The sequence below is a fragment of the Danio rerio genome, chromosome 13 (assembly GCF_049306965.1).
Source record: "Danio rerio strain Tuebingen ecotype United States chromosome 13, GRCz12tu, whole genome shotgun sequence".
Classification (NCBI taxonomy): Eukaryota; Metazoa; Chordata; class Actinopteri; order Cypriniformes; family Danionidae; genus Danio; species Danio rerio.
This window is the reverse complement of record NC_133188.1, coordinates 12,232,332-12,247,790: the sequence shown is the minus strand read 5'-3', so window position 1 is coordinate 12,247,790 and position 15,459 is coordinate 12,232,332. Positions and strand designations below refer to the sequence as shown.

The window sequence follows — 15,459 nt, the reverse complement described above, 5'->3', positions numbered from 1 at the left end:
ATAAAAAAATTGAGTGGATGTTACTTGAAAGTATGACAACATGCAAAGTCTAAGCCTAAGGTGTCACGGTGGCGCAGTGGATAGCACAATCGCCTCACAGCAACAGGATCACTGGTTCGAGCCTCAGCTGGGTCAATTGGCATTTCTGTGTGAGTTTGCATGTTTTCCCTGTGTTCGCGTGGGTTTCCTCCGTGTGCTCTGGTATCCCCCACAAGACCAAAGACATGCGCTGTGTATAGGAGAATTGGGTAAGCTAAATCGGCCATATGGTGTATGTGAAAATGAGTATGTATGGACGTTTCCCAGTGATGGGTTGCAGCTGGAAGGGCATTCGCTGTGTAAACTGCTGGATAAATTGACGGTTCATTCCGCTCTGGCGACCCCTGATTAATAAAGGGACTAAGCCGAAAAGAAAATGAATAAATGAATGAAGCTTTTTTAGTTGAACTAAATGTACCTTTTTAGTCATCTCAACTTACATCATCAAACTGACAAAAATATTAGGTGTGACAAAAAAAAAAAAAAACATTTTTAAAGCCTGGTTAACTGATTAAAACGTAACATTTGTTCTCATAACTTTGTTTTTTACACTTTAGAAATAATGATGTTTGCTGTTTGTTCATACTACTTATTTAAAACGAGCTGAAACAACACAAATATTGAGTTTTTTATTGCGACAACTGAATTGACAGCAAAACAAATTTTGACAACTTAATTTTTTGTGACAACTTAATATGTTAAACCCACCTAAATTTGTTCAAACTAATGAGTTAACTTAATTCCTTCATGTTGTCACAACACAAGTCAATTGTGTAAAATCCAGCATTTCTTACAGTGAGACCTCGACTTGGTACTATTCTGGCCACTTCCATTAGTCACTGAAAGACTGGCGTATAATGATATTCCTACCCATGGACAGCTGTGTTGGGAAGCCCTCCATTATTCCAGATTTCCGAGGAATCGATCCTGAGTCATTTGCTGGGAATAAGAGATAAGACATGCCTGCGGTGTGAGCGTGGGAGTCAGTGCATCATTTGCATACGCCAGTTCCCCACTGGCTTTACTGAAAATCTGCCCATGTTTGTTAGCACCTGTATACGTTTATATCTGACCCATTGGCATACTGACATGAATCCACACTCAAAAGATGACGTTTGCTGTTTGTTCAAACTACTTATTTCAAATAAGCTGAAACAACACAATTCTTCAGTTTTTTAGGAGGGGACAACTTAACTGTTTTATCTTCAATCCACTTACATTTGTAAAAGATATCTTAATTCCTTGGTGTTGTGCTAAGTCAAATCAATTGTGTGGAGCCCAGAATGTTTTACAGTGCACGTCATGCACCATTAAAAAGGCACTGCTGATCATCTGACCCATGTTACCTGTATATGTAGCCAGTACTTTCAATGGGGGACATTTCTGGATGACGGAAGCATGGACAGACTTTGCTCATTTGATAAGCAGTAAGCACACCCACGGAGTCAGATAAATGTCACTCTGCATGTGAGTGCATGTGCGTAGGATTTTGAATAAATAAGAAATAAATACATGCAAATATATACTGTAAAATAAATACACAGAGCAGGTTTGAATTCATTTGGAAAGATTTATTTGACAACACAAAAGACATACATCCAACAAAATGTTTGTTTTTTTTGTTGCTTTTTTTATTGCAATTTTAGAACACAGAACATACAAAGGCAATAACAACATTATATTAACATCCAATCAAGTACAATATAATAATAATAAGAAAAAAACAATTATTCAAAAAACTAAATTTAAGGCTTTAAAACAATTAACAGTTCTTTTTGCTTTGGTATTTTTATCGTGCATAGGTAATGACTTGTTTCTATTTTAAAGTGAGTAAAATTAGTTTTTTTCACAGCCCATTTACATTTATGAATAAAAAACTTTCCATATATAATGAGCAAATTAACAATATGCCAAATTTTGAAGTCAACTGTATTCTCATAAAAAAATAAAACATCTTTTTCTTTGAATTCCAATGCAATATTCGTACTCTGCTTAACAAAAAACAAAAGATCACGCCTAAACAATTGTGTATAAATACAATCATAAAATAAATGAACAATTCTCTTTATAGTTAGAGAAAGTACATTTTAAATCAATATCTTTACAAAATCTTGCAATTACCTGCTTTACAGGGTAAATACGATGAACAATTTTAAATGACACCTCTCTAATTTTATTCGTTATACAAAAATATTTTCCCAGATATGGGTTGCAGCTGGATGGGCATTAGAAAAATAAGAAACTTGCTGGATAAGTTGGTGGTTCATTCCGCTGTGGCGACCCCGGATTAATAAAGGGACTAAGCCGACAAGAAAATAAATGAATGAATGAATGATACAAAAACGTCTGGAAATCTTAAAAGTCTCGTTCCAATTAACATCTTGATGCAACAAAATGTTTGTGTGTGTGTTTTATGTCATTAGGGGGATTCAAATATACTGTTTTGAATTTAATATATATATATATTATTTAATATATTTATTATCTCCAAATAAATGCTCTACATGACAATCTTAGATTAATTACATTTATACATATATTTCAGTAAAATAAAAACACTCAAACGAGTCATGGCAAAGCAAGGGAACTGATGATAACTTTAAAGTGGTCTCCAATATCACATTGTTTTCATTTTTATACTTTTACATTTCGACTTTCAAAATTTTTAGAATAATTAAAATACAGGAATACACAAAACAAACAAACAAACAGTACAAGAACAGCTAAATAAAAACACAATAATATATAACACACACACACACACACACACAAATATAACAGAATAAAAATGGTATGTATGCCAGTTTTTTCAGAATTTGTAGCAGACATTAAACAGATTGCCAGAAGAACTGAGCCCATAGATGAACTTTTCATGAACACCATCTATGGAATTCAGTTCTCAGGGAAAAGTGCTCAAAACAAACTCAGCCACCATTAATGAAACTTTAATTAATAATGAAACAGTAGGCTATTGTTCAGTGCGTTTAAAAAAATTCATAATAAAACCTGAAAACTTCTCCAAACTTCAAATTATTATACATGTTTAATACACTAACAGACAAACAAGAAGCCCTGATGATTTGAGACACACTTATCTGCTGCTGCTGTTTTCCTCGGTCATGAGAAACGCTGATTATAAATTCATAGGTGTTTCTCCGCAAGGGCCAAAAGATTAGTGACGTAATTGACCTCACGTTTTTTTGGTCTCAATGTTATCTCCATCACATATTTGTTTAATGTTTGATCATTACCGAACTGCTGAAGAAAAAAGTCCTTCTCTGAGTACCTGCCACACCTGAGGACTTTCAGGAAACGGTCTCTTCCCAATAAACGGCACTGAACCAGTCCAACTGCACTGATGGGTGCACACTCGGAAACCCCCTCAGAAACACCACACATGTATTATTCACATTTTACATCCAGGTTTCTAATCATGCCTATGTCGCGATTAAATTCATAGTTTAGCCCAACATTTGAGTTGACTCAGAATTTACTCTCTCAAGTGGTTCCAAACCTTTGAGCGACTTTCTTTCTACTGAGCACAAAAGAAAATATATGTTTTAAAAACTGAGGTCTATAGTACACTGTAAAACCCAACAATCATTCTTATCAAATGAATTGAGTGTAGTAAACACAAAATTTGCTGAAGGTTAAATCTACTCATTTAGAAGTGTTTTGTGTTAATAGTGAGTTAATTAAATACCTCATTACTTCAACTTAAATTGAGTAAGTTCAGAGTACTTATATAGATTCAGTTTTTAACTCAAATGGTGTGTAGCAATCGGTTTCCTCAAATGGTTTGAGTTGCCTTAACTTATTGGGTTTTACAGTACTCAGTTGGTTTGAGTTCTCTTCAATTGTTGGGTTTTACTGTGCTCAAATTGCTTCTTTTACTCAAATGGATTAAGTTCACAGTACTCATTAGAATTAGTATTTGAACTTAAATGCTTTGTAGCAATCGGTTTCCTCAAATGGTTTGAGTTGCTTTAACTTATTGGGTTTTACAGGTGTCGGTTTGAGTTTTCTTCATTTATTGGGTTTTACTGTGCTCAAATTTCTTTGATTTTGCAATTAAATATTGTTCACATTAGTCATTAGGATTAGTTTTTGAATTTAAATGGTTTGTTGCAATCAGTTTCCTCAAAACAGTTTGAGTTACCTTAACTTTTTGGGTTTCACAGTGTATGAAAAAATAAATACTGTTGTGGAAGTCAATCATTACAGTTTTCCAGCAATCTTTAAAATATCACATTTTATGTTTAATAAAAGAAAGAAACTCAAAAAGAGTTGGAACCACTTGAGGGACAGTAAAGAGAGAGTCCATTTTCATTTTGGGGTGAACTATCCCTTTAAATGACCAGGCATCACATGACAACATTATATAGCGTGTATAATATATATATATATATATATATATATATATATATATATATATATATATATATATATATATATATATATATATACAGTTGAAGTCAGAATTATTAGCCCCCCTGAATATTAGACCGCTTGTTTAATTTTTTCCCCAATTTCTGTTTAACGGAGAGCAGATTTTTACAACACATTTATAAACATAATAGTTTTAATAACTCATTTCCAATAACTGATTTCTTTTATCTTTGCCATGATGACAGTAAATAATATTTTACTACATATTTTTCAAGACACTTCTATACAGCTTAAAGTGACATTTAAAGGCTTAACTAGGTTAATTAGGTTAACTAGGCAGGTTAGGGTAATTAGGCAAGTTATTGTATAACGATGGTTTGTTCTGTAGACAGTCAAGAAAAAATATAGCTTAAAGGGGCTAATAAATTTGTACATAAGATGGAGTTTAAAAAAATAAGAACTGCTTTTATTCTAGCAGAAATAAAACAAATAAGACTTCATCCAGAAGAAAAAATATTAACAGACATACTGTGAAAATTACATTGCTCTGTTAAACATCATTTGGAAAATATTTTAAAAAGAAGAAAAAAAAAATCTAATTTTAACTCTGACTTCAACTATATATATATATATATATATATATATATATATATATATATATATATATATATATATATATATATATATATATAATTCATTCATTTAAATAAAAATTTTAATAAAATGATTCTGTTCATCAAGGTGCCATTTACTAAGTGTAAAAAAATTATATAACTGCTTTCTTACTGTATGTAGTTTCAAATAAAAATGATTACTCCAGTCATTATTGCTTTTATTACTATTACCGCCAGACTGTAGCCAGGGGGGGTTCGGGTGGTTCGGAAAAACCCACCCCTCACTGACAAAGGTCCAGAATTTATCCCATACACAAGCTCATTTGACTGCTATATCATAATAAATTGTGAAAATATCCATGAAAGAAGGCTTTAAGACCAAGCAGAATCCTCTTTTGGCTGTTGCTTCAGCATGACTGAGGAAAGCTAAATGTGCTGGACAGTTTGTGTTTGCCTAATAAAAGACAATAGTCTAGCTGTTAATTTAAAACTTGAACAGCATCCTTTTTTTGTGATGTAATGAATTTGTATTTAAAAAATAAGTTTTATTCTCGTTTTTTTTTTTCTTTTTTTTCTAAATCTTTAGGAACTGTTTTGGTACATTAAAAAGTGTGGTTGATGACCATTTGAAAACAAAATGCAGCCAAAAATAATGCCTAAAAAGTTTTTTAAACCTCATAATTAAATAAAAAAATTAGGTGAATAACTGCAAAAAGGTATATAGTTTAAGAAAAAAGAACCACTCCTTTCACCAGTCTGGCTACAGGCCTGTACCATTATTAATAATAATATTAATAACAATAATAACTAATATTAGAGTGATTTCTGAAAGATCATGTGACTCTGAAGACTGGAGTAATAAAGCTAAAAATTTATCTTTAAAATCACTGGAATAAATGATTAAATTACATTAAAAGCTTTTTTGAGCATTTATTTTAAAGCGCAATAACATTTCACAATTTTACAATATTTAGGCTACTGTATTTTTGATTAAATAAATGCAGCCTTGGTGAGAAGAAGCTTATTTTAAAACATTTAAAAATCATACTGACCCCAAACTACATATATTTAATTTACACTCAATACAACGTCTCATTTTACATCTCATTTCATCTCATTAGTTTTACAACTCAAAACACGTCAACTCACGTCAAATCATCAATATCCAATACTTATCTGATAGAGAAAGACAGGCTCATCCCAGGTTGTAGCTTTAAAATCCACAATCCTTATTAGCCACAAGAGTCTCCACATGTCAAGCGTTCACTTCTGAATGTTTGACTTCTGAATTCTCTCTGCTTAAATATCTCTGTCTCTCTCTCTCTCTCTTTCTCTGTCACTCACTCACTCATGCTCTTTCAGTACCGTAAGCCTGCAATCACTTCCCAGTAAGAAGGAAGCAGTGGGAGGGAGTCTCTCCCGCCCCCTCGTCATGAATCAATACAAAGCGCTTCTGAGGAAAAACATCTCACTGGTTCAGCCCTTAGTTCCCATAAAACAAAAAGGGAAAAAAGGGAGAAGCAGAGAGAGAGAGAGAGAGAGAAAAAAAACGGGCTCGTCAGACAAGGAACCAGGAATTCCCCCTATTGCAAAAGCGCAGTTTCATGACAAGAGCGATGACTGAGCAGAGGCTGACCGAGAGAGACGCCGTATGTGTGTCTTTCAGGAAAGGAAATGGAAATGACAACATGTGGAACCGAGCGACGTTTGCAGTGTCATGTTTACAAGCGCAGTGAATTGTGCGACGACGAAAATAGTTAAAAAGTTGTGACATGGAATTTTCTGCTGACTGATACATGTATGTTGCATCACAGTGAGGTGTGGTGTTAAAACCATGAATACAGTTCTTCCACTCCCCGCAGTACTTCCATCTGCCGCTTACTGTAAAATGAAGTCATTGAGTAACGTTAGCATATTTCACACCCTCCTTTCTGAAAAACAGACAGATTCATTGAAGACTCACTGTTCAGATCGCCTGCTTCTGCGGATGTGATGTTTTTTTTTTGTGTGTGTCAGAAGGAAACATTTCTAATATTTTGGTGGAAATAGTTTATTTTTGATGAAATGAGAATGATTAGCGAAATGATTCAGGGTGGCTTAAATGTTTTGTCAGGTCAGAATGAATTTCTGTGATGCACACCCTGCTATGTATTTCCACACTTTATCTTTATAAGATAGGCTACTTTGTCTCTGTGTAATCACACATTGTTAATGTTAGTTAACGTTTTCTTTTATTAATTATTAAAAACAAATATTCTTCATAAAATATCATAAAGATCGGGTTAAAGCAACATGAGACAGGCCCGTAGACAGCTTATTAAAACAGGTGGTTCCTCTCAAAAAGTGGACCTTAAAGCAGTCATTCCCTCACTTTCTTTTAAATTAGAATTTGTAGTATTAGCATTATATTTATTATATAGTATTATTATTAGAAATTAGTGCAACGCTGTGGTGCAGTAGGTAGTGCTGTCGCTTCACAGCAAGAAGGTCGCTGGTTTGAGTCTCGGCTGGTCAGTTAGAATTTCTGTGTGGAGTTTGCATGTTCTCCCTGTGTTTGCGTGGGTTTTCTCCGGGTGCTCTGGTTTCCCCCAAAAGACATGTGTATAGGTGAATTGGGTAAGCTAAATTATCCTTAGTGTATGAGTGCGAATGAGTGTGTATGGGTGTTTCCCAGTGATGGGTTGCAGCTGGAAGGGCATCCGCTGTGTAAAACATATGCTGGATAAGTTGGTGGTTCATTCCGCATTCTGCTGCGGCGACCCCAGATTTATATAGGGACTAAGCTGAAAAGAAATAAATGAATGAATTTTATAAATTAGTAAAAATAGTTGGTTTAAAAATACCCCGACATAAAACCCAGCTTTAAGTTATTATAGCACCTTCCCAACTATGGGTTGTTTAAAGCCAATGCATTGGGTTATATAATTTAACCCCGTACTTTGGGTTATTTTGATTAAATGTTTTTTTTTTGTTTTTTTTTTCCGTTCTGGTATTAACATTGCTACTATCACTAGCACTACTAATAGTTTTATTAATTATGACTGTGTACAAAAATAACATACAGTTTAAAAAATGCTTAAAATACTTTATTTCATTACATTTTCAGTTCCAGACACTTTTTATGAAAATAAAACAAGAATCACAAATAATGAAGAAACAGGACAAAGTACAGACATATATAAACTGTGCTAGGAGAAAACCACCTGTTCATGGAGCATAATATGGAATTCTGTGTGCTGTAGAGACTGTTCAGCAGCTTTAGTATTTATATTAATAAAGAAAATGAGTGAATTACAACATTTTAAATTCATACGAAATTTCATTTGAATAAAAGAAATGTCATATTAATCACACACAAATAAATTGTAAATACAAAGAAACCGTCATAAACAAACTTTCCTGCACACTCGCGAAATGAAAGCTGTAATATGCAATAAGTAATATGAACCCTTAATATACCATTTAGGTATACTAAAGTATGCTATAAGTACCAATATAAAGCATTATGGAAAAATATGGACCCTTTAGGTCAATGGTCTCAAACTTAATTCCTGGAGAGCCGCACCTCCAATCAATCCAATTCACATCTGCTTAATCTCAAGAAGTCTTGAACACCTTGATTAGTTGGATCAGCTGTGTTTGATTAGGGTTGGAGTAAAACTGTGCAGAGCTGCGGCCCTCCAGGAATCAAGTTTGAGATATGATTTAGGTACTAATATGTTTAAGTGCAAAAATAGTACACTAAAATAAAACATTTGTGGGAATAGTTGGTGGTTAATTTCACTGAGGCAATTTCTGAAATAGAAGCCTCTAGGACTCCATCTTATGAACATGTCACACCATTTCTTTATCAGCTTCACTGGCTTCCGGTAAACTTTTGTATTGATTTTAAAATATTACTTCTAACTTAGGCACTTTAAAATGTTGCTCCTCAATATCCCACAAACTTCTCCATATTTAAACCCCTTCATGCACTCTTAGATCAGCCAACGCCTTCTCTGGTAACACCAATTAAGAACAATGAGAGACAGATCTTTTAACTCTATGGCTCCTCGACTAGCTCGTCCATTAGCAATTTTTTATCATGTTTTTTATTATGTTATTTTATATTTGCCATGTGTGTTTACTTGTTTGGTCAATGCTTGTTTGGTAATGTTTTATTATTTGTTTTAATTTGTTTTAGCATGGCTGTTGATGCTTACTGTAAGGTGACTTTGGGTGTCTAGAAAGGCGCCATTAACAAATGAAATGAATTATTATTAATACTAAGCCAAAAGAAAATTAATGAACTTATTTTTCAAAAGCATTTTAAACAGTTAAACTCCGTGACATCATCGATCTTCGATTTAGGATTTAAAGGGCTAGCATTGCACCAGACCCCTGGTAAGTGGTTTCGTTTGAAACTGTAGAATCTATATTTTATGCAAATATGCACCACTTTGGTTTTTATTGTACTGTACAAAAGTTATTTACACTTAAACACACAGTATGTTGGATACCTGAGCTAGGTATTTTACATTGGTTCATTTTCATATTTTTCAAATAACATGTACAAGTTATAGCTCAAATGAAAGCTCTTGCTGGTGCTCATACGGTTCTAGCATTCTTTTTACTGAATTATATTCACATATCAAACAGTTGCCGAATGAATCGCAGTGTTTCCATGGCGCAGAAATGAAAACAATACATTTATGATCAATAAGCAGCCCCAGATAGCACAGACATCTCTTACCTTATGCTGTGTGCTTGAGGGCCATTTGTCCTCTGTTTTTGAGATGATGTGCATAAGTAATCTTTTTATATGTCTGACATGGTCCAAACACAGTGAATTAAGTTTGATCAAACAAAAGAATGGTGAAATATGAAAATAGTGCAGGAACCACTAAAATGAATTACAGCACGCTTGTTACCAACTCGGTTCCAGTCATTCCCCTCGCTGGCCAGCAGAGGTCACCATCACCGGACTTCTAAACATTACATCATTCTCAAACACTGATTGCAACACACCTGCAGCACATCTCACTGATTACCCACGCACACACATATAAGCAGCCCAAACACTCCAGTGTGAAGTTTTGTTTTGCCCTTGCTGACATTACTGAGCATTCATATCCTTGCCTGATCTCCCCGTTATTACCTGGACTGTGCCTTGACCTTGCCTTGCCTGCCGCCTGCCTTGAACCCTGCCTTGTACCTCGACTTTGATCCACGCCGCCTGCCTTAAACCCTGCCTTGCATATCGCCTTTGATCCACGCCGCCTACCTCTTACCCATGCCTGCTATCACGATCCTTGACAGCCAGCCGCCAGCCTATCGACCCAGTATTACTACGTTTGATGTGAGTTGTGATCAGATGTGCTCCAACATTAGGCACATTCAAATCAAGACTGAAAACACATCTGTTTAGCTGTGCCTTTACTGAATGAGCACTGTGCTGCGTCCGACAGATCGCACTATTATGTTTTTCGTTTTCTTTTTCATTCTTTTATAACCTATTTTAACTCATTTTAATTTGTTTTTATCTGTTTTTAATAATTTTATTGTCTGCATTTTATGTTCCTAAACTTGTCTTTTTTATTCCTGTTTATGTAAAGCACTTTGAATTGCCACTGTGTATGAAATGTGCTATATAAATAAACTTGCCTTGCCTTGCCTTGCCTTGAGTTCGCACTCAAGTGCTTACTGTGTGCTTATTATTAAACTGTGTTTTATAAATATACTGCAAATGGATCCCTCAGTGTCAGACTCCTTGTTTCAGAAGACTTCGCCCAACATGGGTCCCGCAGCCATGCAGGTCTTGTCAATGGAACTCACAACTCAAGCTTAGGTACTAGTGACACATCAGCAGCAACTGTCACACCTCTCCTGTCCAGTCCCTGCCTAGCATTCCCTGAGAAGTTAACTGGCAATCCAGCCAAATGCAAAGGATTTCTGTTGCAATGCAAACTATTTGTCGCTCAACAGCCCCACATGTTTTCTGATGAGAACAGCAAGATCGCCTTTGTGTGCTCCCTGCTTGCTGGTAAGGCTCTCGACTGGGCTACTGCTGTCTGGCAAGACAACACCCCTATATTTCCCACATTCAAGGATTTCATTCAACGTTTCTGTGTGGTATTTGATCACCCTGATGGAGGAATTGGAGAAGGGATTTATCCGCCCGTCAATGTCACCCACATCAGCTGACTTTTTCTTTGTCGGAAAAAAGGATGGAAGCTTACGCCCTTGCATCGACTAAAGAGGTTTAAATGAGATCACAGTTAAATACCGTTACCCCCTGCCTTTAGTTCCAGCAGCTCTTGAACAATTACGCTCAGCCCGGTATCTCACCAAGCTTAATCTTTGCAGTGCTTACAACCTCATCTGAATAAGGCAAGGGGACGAATGGAAGACCGGCTTCTCTACTGTAAATGGCCACTATGAATATTTGGTTATGCCCTTCGGCCTAGCAAACAGTCCTTCCGTCTTCCAGGCTTTCATAAACGAGGTATTTAGAGACATGCTGAATCAATGGGTCATTGTGTACGATATTTTCATTTATTCCAATTCCTTAGAGGAGCATACCAACTATGTCAGAGCGGTCCTGAAAAGACTCATAGAAAACCAACTATACGCCAAGTTATCCAAGTGTGAATTTCACCAAACCTGCATCTCGTTCCTGGGTTACATTATCAGCGCAGAGGGCTTGGCTATGGATGAGAAGAAGGTTGATACAGTCATTAACTGGCCTAAACCCAAGACAGTAAAAGAACTACAACATTTCATGGGATTTGCAAACTTCTATCGAAGATTCATCAGAAATTTCAGCACAGTAGCCGCCCCGCTCACTTCCCTGGTCAAAGGAGGTAGTACCCGACTAAGTTGGAGCAATGACGCAACTCGGGCATTCAGCCACCTCAAATCTCGCTTCTCCTCTGCCCCGATCCTCTGCCACCCTGATCCTAATTTGCCGTTTACCCTGGAAATTGACGCATCCAACACTGGCATTGGAGCCGTACTTTCCTAGAAACCAGAGAACTCAAACAAGCTCCACCCGTGCGCCTTCTTCTCACGCAAGCTTATTTCTGTTGAAAGAAATGATGATGTGGGCAATCGTAAGCTTTTAGCCATGAAAGCAGCTATGGAGGAGTGGAGACACTGGTTCGAAGGAGCTAAACATCCATTCACTGTAATCACCAACCACAAGAACCTTGAGTATATCTGCTCAGCTAAGAGATTGAACCCCAGGCAGGCAAGATGGGCGCTGTTCTTCACACGTTTTGACTTCTCAGTCACATATCCCCGGTTCCAAGAATGTCAAAGCTGATGATCTTTCCCGTCTCTCCGATGAAGAAATACTCGATCTTGAAAAACAACCTATCATAGACGAGTCTATCATCCTGGACCCCATCAGGTGGGATATCGATACAGAGATCTCACAAGCCACGTCTCAACACCCCACACCTCCGGCTTGCCCTGCAAACAAGATGTTTGTTTCCACATCTCTGAGAGAAAAATTCATAACCGAAGTTCACGCAAACCCCAACTCCAGACACCCAGGCATCACAGGCACCACAGATCTGATCCAGAACCGTTACTGGTGGTCTTCGATCAACAAGGATGTTATCAAGGTCATTAAGAATTGCTCCCTATGCAACATGAATAAACACTCTCGTCATCACCCTGCTGGACTGCTACAACCCCTGGAAATTCCAAGTCGCCCCTGGTCTCACATAGCCATCGATTTCATCACTGATCGTCCCATGTCCCAAAGCCACACCACCATACTCACCGCCATAGATTCTCTAAAGCATGCAGACTAATTCCCATTCCCAAGTTACCCTGGAAACAGCCAAACTATTATGTAATTACATTTTTCGCTACTATGGTTTACCTGAAGACATCGTGTCCGACAGAGGTCCCTAGTTTACTTCTTGTTTATGGTCTGCTTTCTTCAAAAATCTCAACGTCAATATCAGCCTCACCTCCAGTTATCACCCACAATCCAACAGTCAGACAGAGCACTTAAACCAGGAAATAGGATGCTTCCTCCGCACGTATTGTCATTCCAACCAAGAAGAGTGGAGTCGGTTTCTGATGTGGGCAGAATATGCACAGAACTCCCTCAGAAAAGCATCCACAGGTCTAACTCCCTTACAATGTGTGCTAGGTTTTCAACCCCCTCTGTTCCCATGGTCAGGAGAACCCTCCAAACTCCCAGCCATTGACCACTGGTTCAAAAATGTGAAGATGTCTGGAATGTTGCACACACTCACCTTTCCCATGCTGTCAGACGTTTCAAGGAGCAGGCAGATCATCAATGGCATCCCAGTCCTACATAGTCCCCGGGTCAATGGGTATGGCTATCTACCCGAGATCTCTGCCTCAGACTCCCTTGTAAAAAGCTCAGTCCCAGGTACGATGGTCCTTTCCAAATAGATCGTCAAAGCCTGCTGTTGGTCCAGCTGAGGTGGATAGGGAGGTGGCAGCCGGTGATCCTCGACAGAGAGGAGGCTTACCAGATCCATGAGATCCTGAAGTCCAGACGCCAAGGGGGACAACTACAGTATCTGATCGACTGGGAGGGGTACGGCCCGGAGAAACGATCATGGATCAACCGTACGGATATTCTCGACCCAACTCTGTTAAGAGAGTTTCACCTGCAGCATCCGGAAAATGCCGGCCCCTCATCCCTCTGGAAGACCCCAGCGTCGTGGTCCCTCTCACGTCAGGACCCGTTCGCAGGAGGGGGGCTCTGTCACCGACTCGGTCCCTGTCATTCCAATCGCTGGCCAGCAGAGGTCACCATCACCGGACTTCTAAACATTACATCATCCTCAAACACTGATTGCAACACACCTGCAGCACATCTCACTGATTACCCACGCACACACATATAAGCAGCCCAAACACTCCCTCCAGTGCAAAGTCTTGTTCTGCCCTTGCTGACATTACTGAGCGTTCATATCCTTGCCTGATCTCCCCGTTATAACCTGGACTGTGCCTTGACCTTGCCTTGCCTGCCGCCTGCCTTGAACCCTGCCTTGTACCTCGACTTTGATCCACACCGCCTGCCTCGAACCCTGCCTTACAGATCGCCTATGATCCACGCCGCCTGCCTCTGACCCATGCCTGCTATCACGATCCTTGACCGCCAGCCGCCAGCCTATCGACCCAGTATTACTATGTTTGATGTGAGTTCGCACACAAGTGCTTACTGTGTGCTTAGTATTAAACTGTGTTTTATAAATATACTGCAAATGGATCCCCCAGTGTCAGACTCCACGTTTCAATGCTAGACCACACAGAACCTAAAAGTACACTTTCAAATTTGAGTTTATAAAAAAAATACAAAAATTTATCATAACACAGACAACATATACAGTTATTTTAAACACAATACAGTTATTTTAAAAACAATATTCAATAGTGTTTTATAAAAATTCAAAGGGTTTTCTTTAAAATGATACCAAAGTTTTTGCATTTACACCTCTGCATGTGGATTTGGGAAGCTTTTAAATTTGGGTAGGCCAAATCCAGGCAGAAGTCCCAAAATAATAGCAGAGTTTTGAAACTAAAAAGTTAACAAAAAAATTTTATGTAATCTAAAATATTATTACTTAATTTTTTTAAATAATGCTTAGTTAAAGTAAATAATGCTTTTTTTAAAATAATGAGTTACTTTACTCTTTAATCAATGCCTTATTTTGCTAGTAATGCGTTACACCCAACACTGGTTACAGGTTTCTAATATTAAAAAAAATATATCTTCTTTGTTTTCAACAGAGAAAAAAATCTATGCAAGTTTGAAACCACTTAAGGGTAAATAAATGGTATTTTGGTATGGTATGTTTTTTTTTTTTTTGTCAATTTTTCCAAAAAGCTAACATTTGGACCCTATATGTGAACCAATATGTACCATTTAAGTGCAAAAGTGTGACTTTTAGCTACTAATAGGCACCTTTTTTTTCAGTGGAAGTACAATTTCAGTGTAACCCTTTTAAAAGGGTACTGCCCCAACGACAGCTATTGTACCTTTATTTCTATACACTATGGCCAGGCCAAAAGATGCTGAGTAAATTTACGATGGAAGATGATGCAAAACAAAATGCCCATATTCACAGATCGCTTTGTGTCTATCCTTAATAAAGGACACACACTGCACGCTAAAGAAAGAGCGAGGATTGGGTCAAACCATCCATGTGCATTGACTTAAAAGCTGACGGCCACAATAAGGGAATCTACTTTCAGAGCAAATCCTTCTGCTGGTGGGATAAGTTGCAATTGACATTTTGCACAGACTTCAGAAACAGACCTGGCTTTCATGCTGCTGTTTGAACACAGGGGAAATTGGCTGCAAAGGTCACTGAGCCCATTTCCTCTCCCCCTCGCACACAGAGACTCAGACCTTTACAACACCCACTACTTTACCTGCGTCGTA

General features: G+C 37.5%; 1 non-coding gene across 1 annotated transcript; it reads right to left on the bottom strand.

Annotated features, from left to right (window-relative positions):
• Positions 1–2,851: 2,851 nt before the first annotated feature.
• mir146a (microRNA 146a) lies at positions 2,852–2,965 on the bottom strand. The gene has a single exon (NR_039204.1). It is a non-coding gene; the product is annotated as a microRNA 146a (primary transcript).
• Between the last annotated feature and the right edge of the window lie 12,494 nt (positions 2,966–15,459).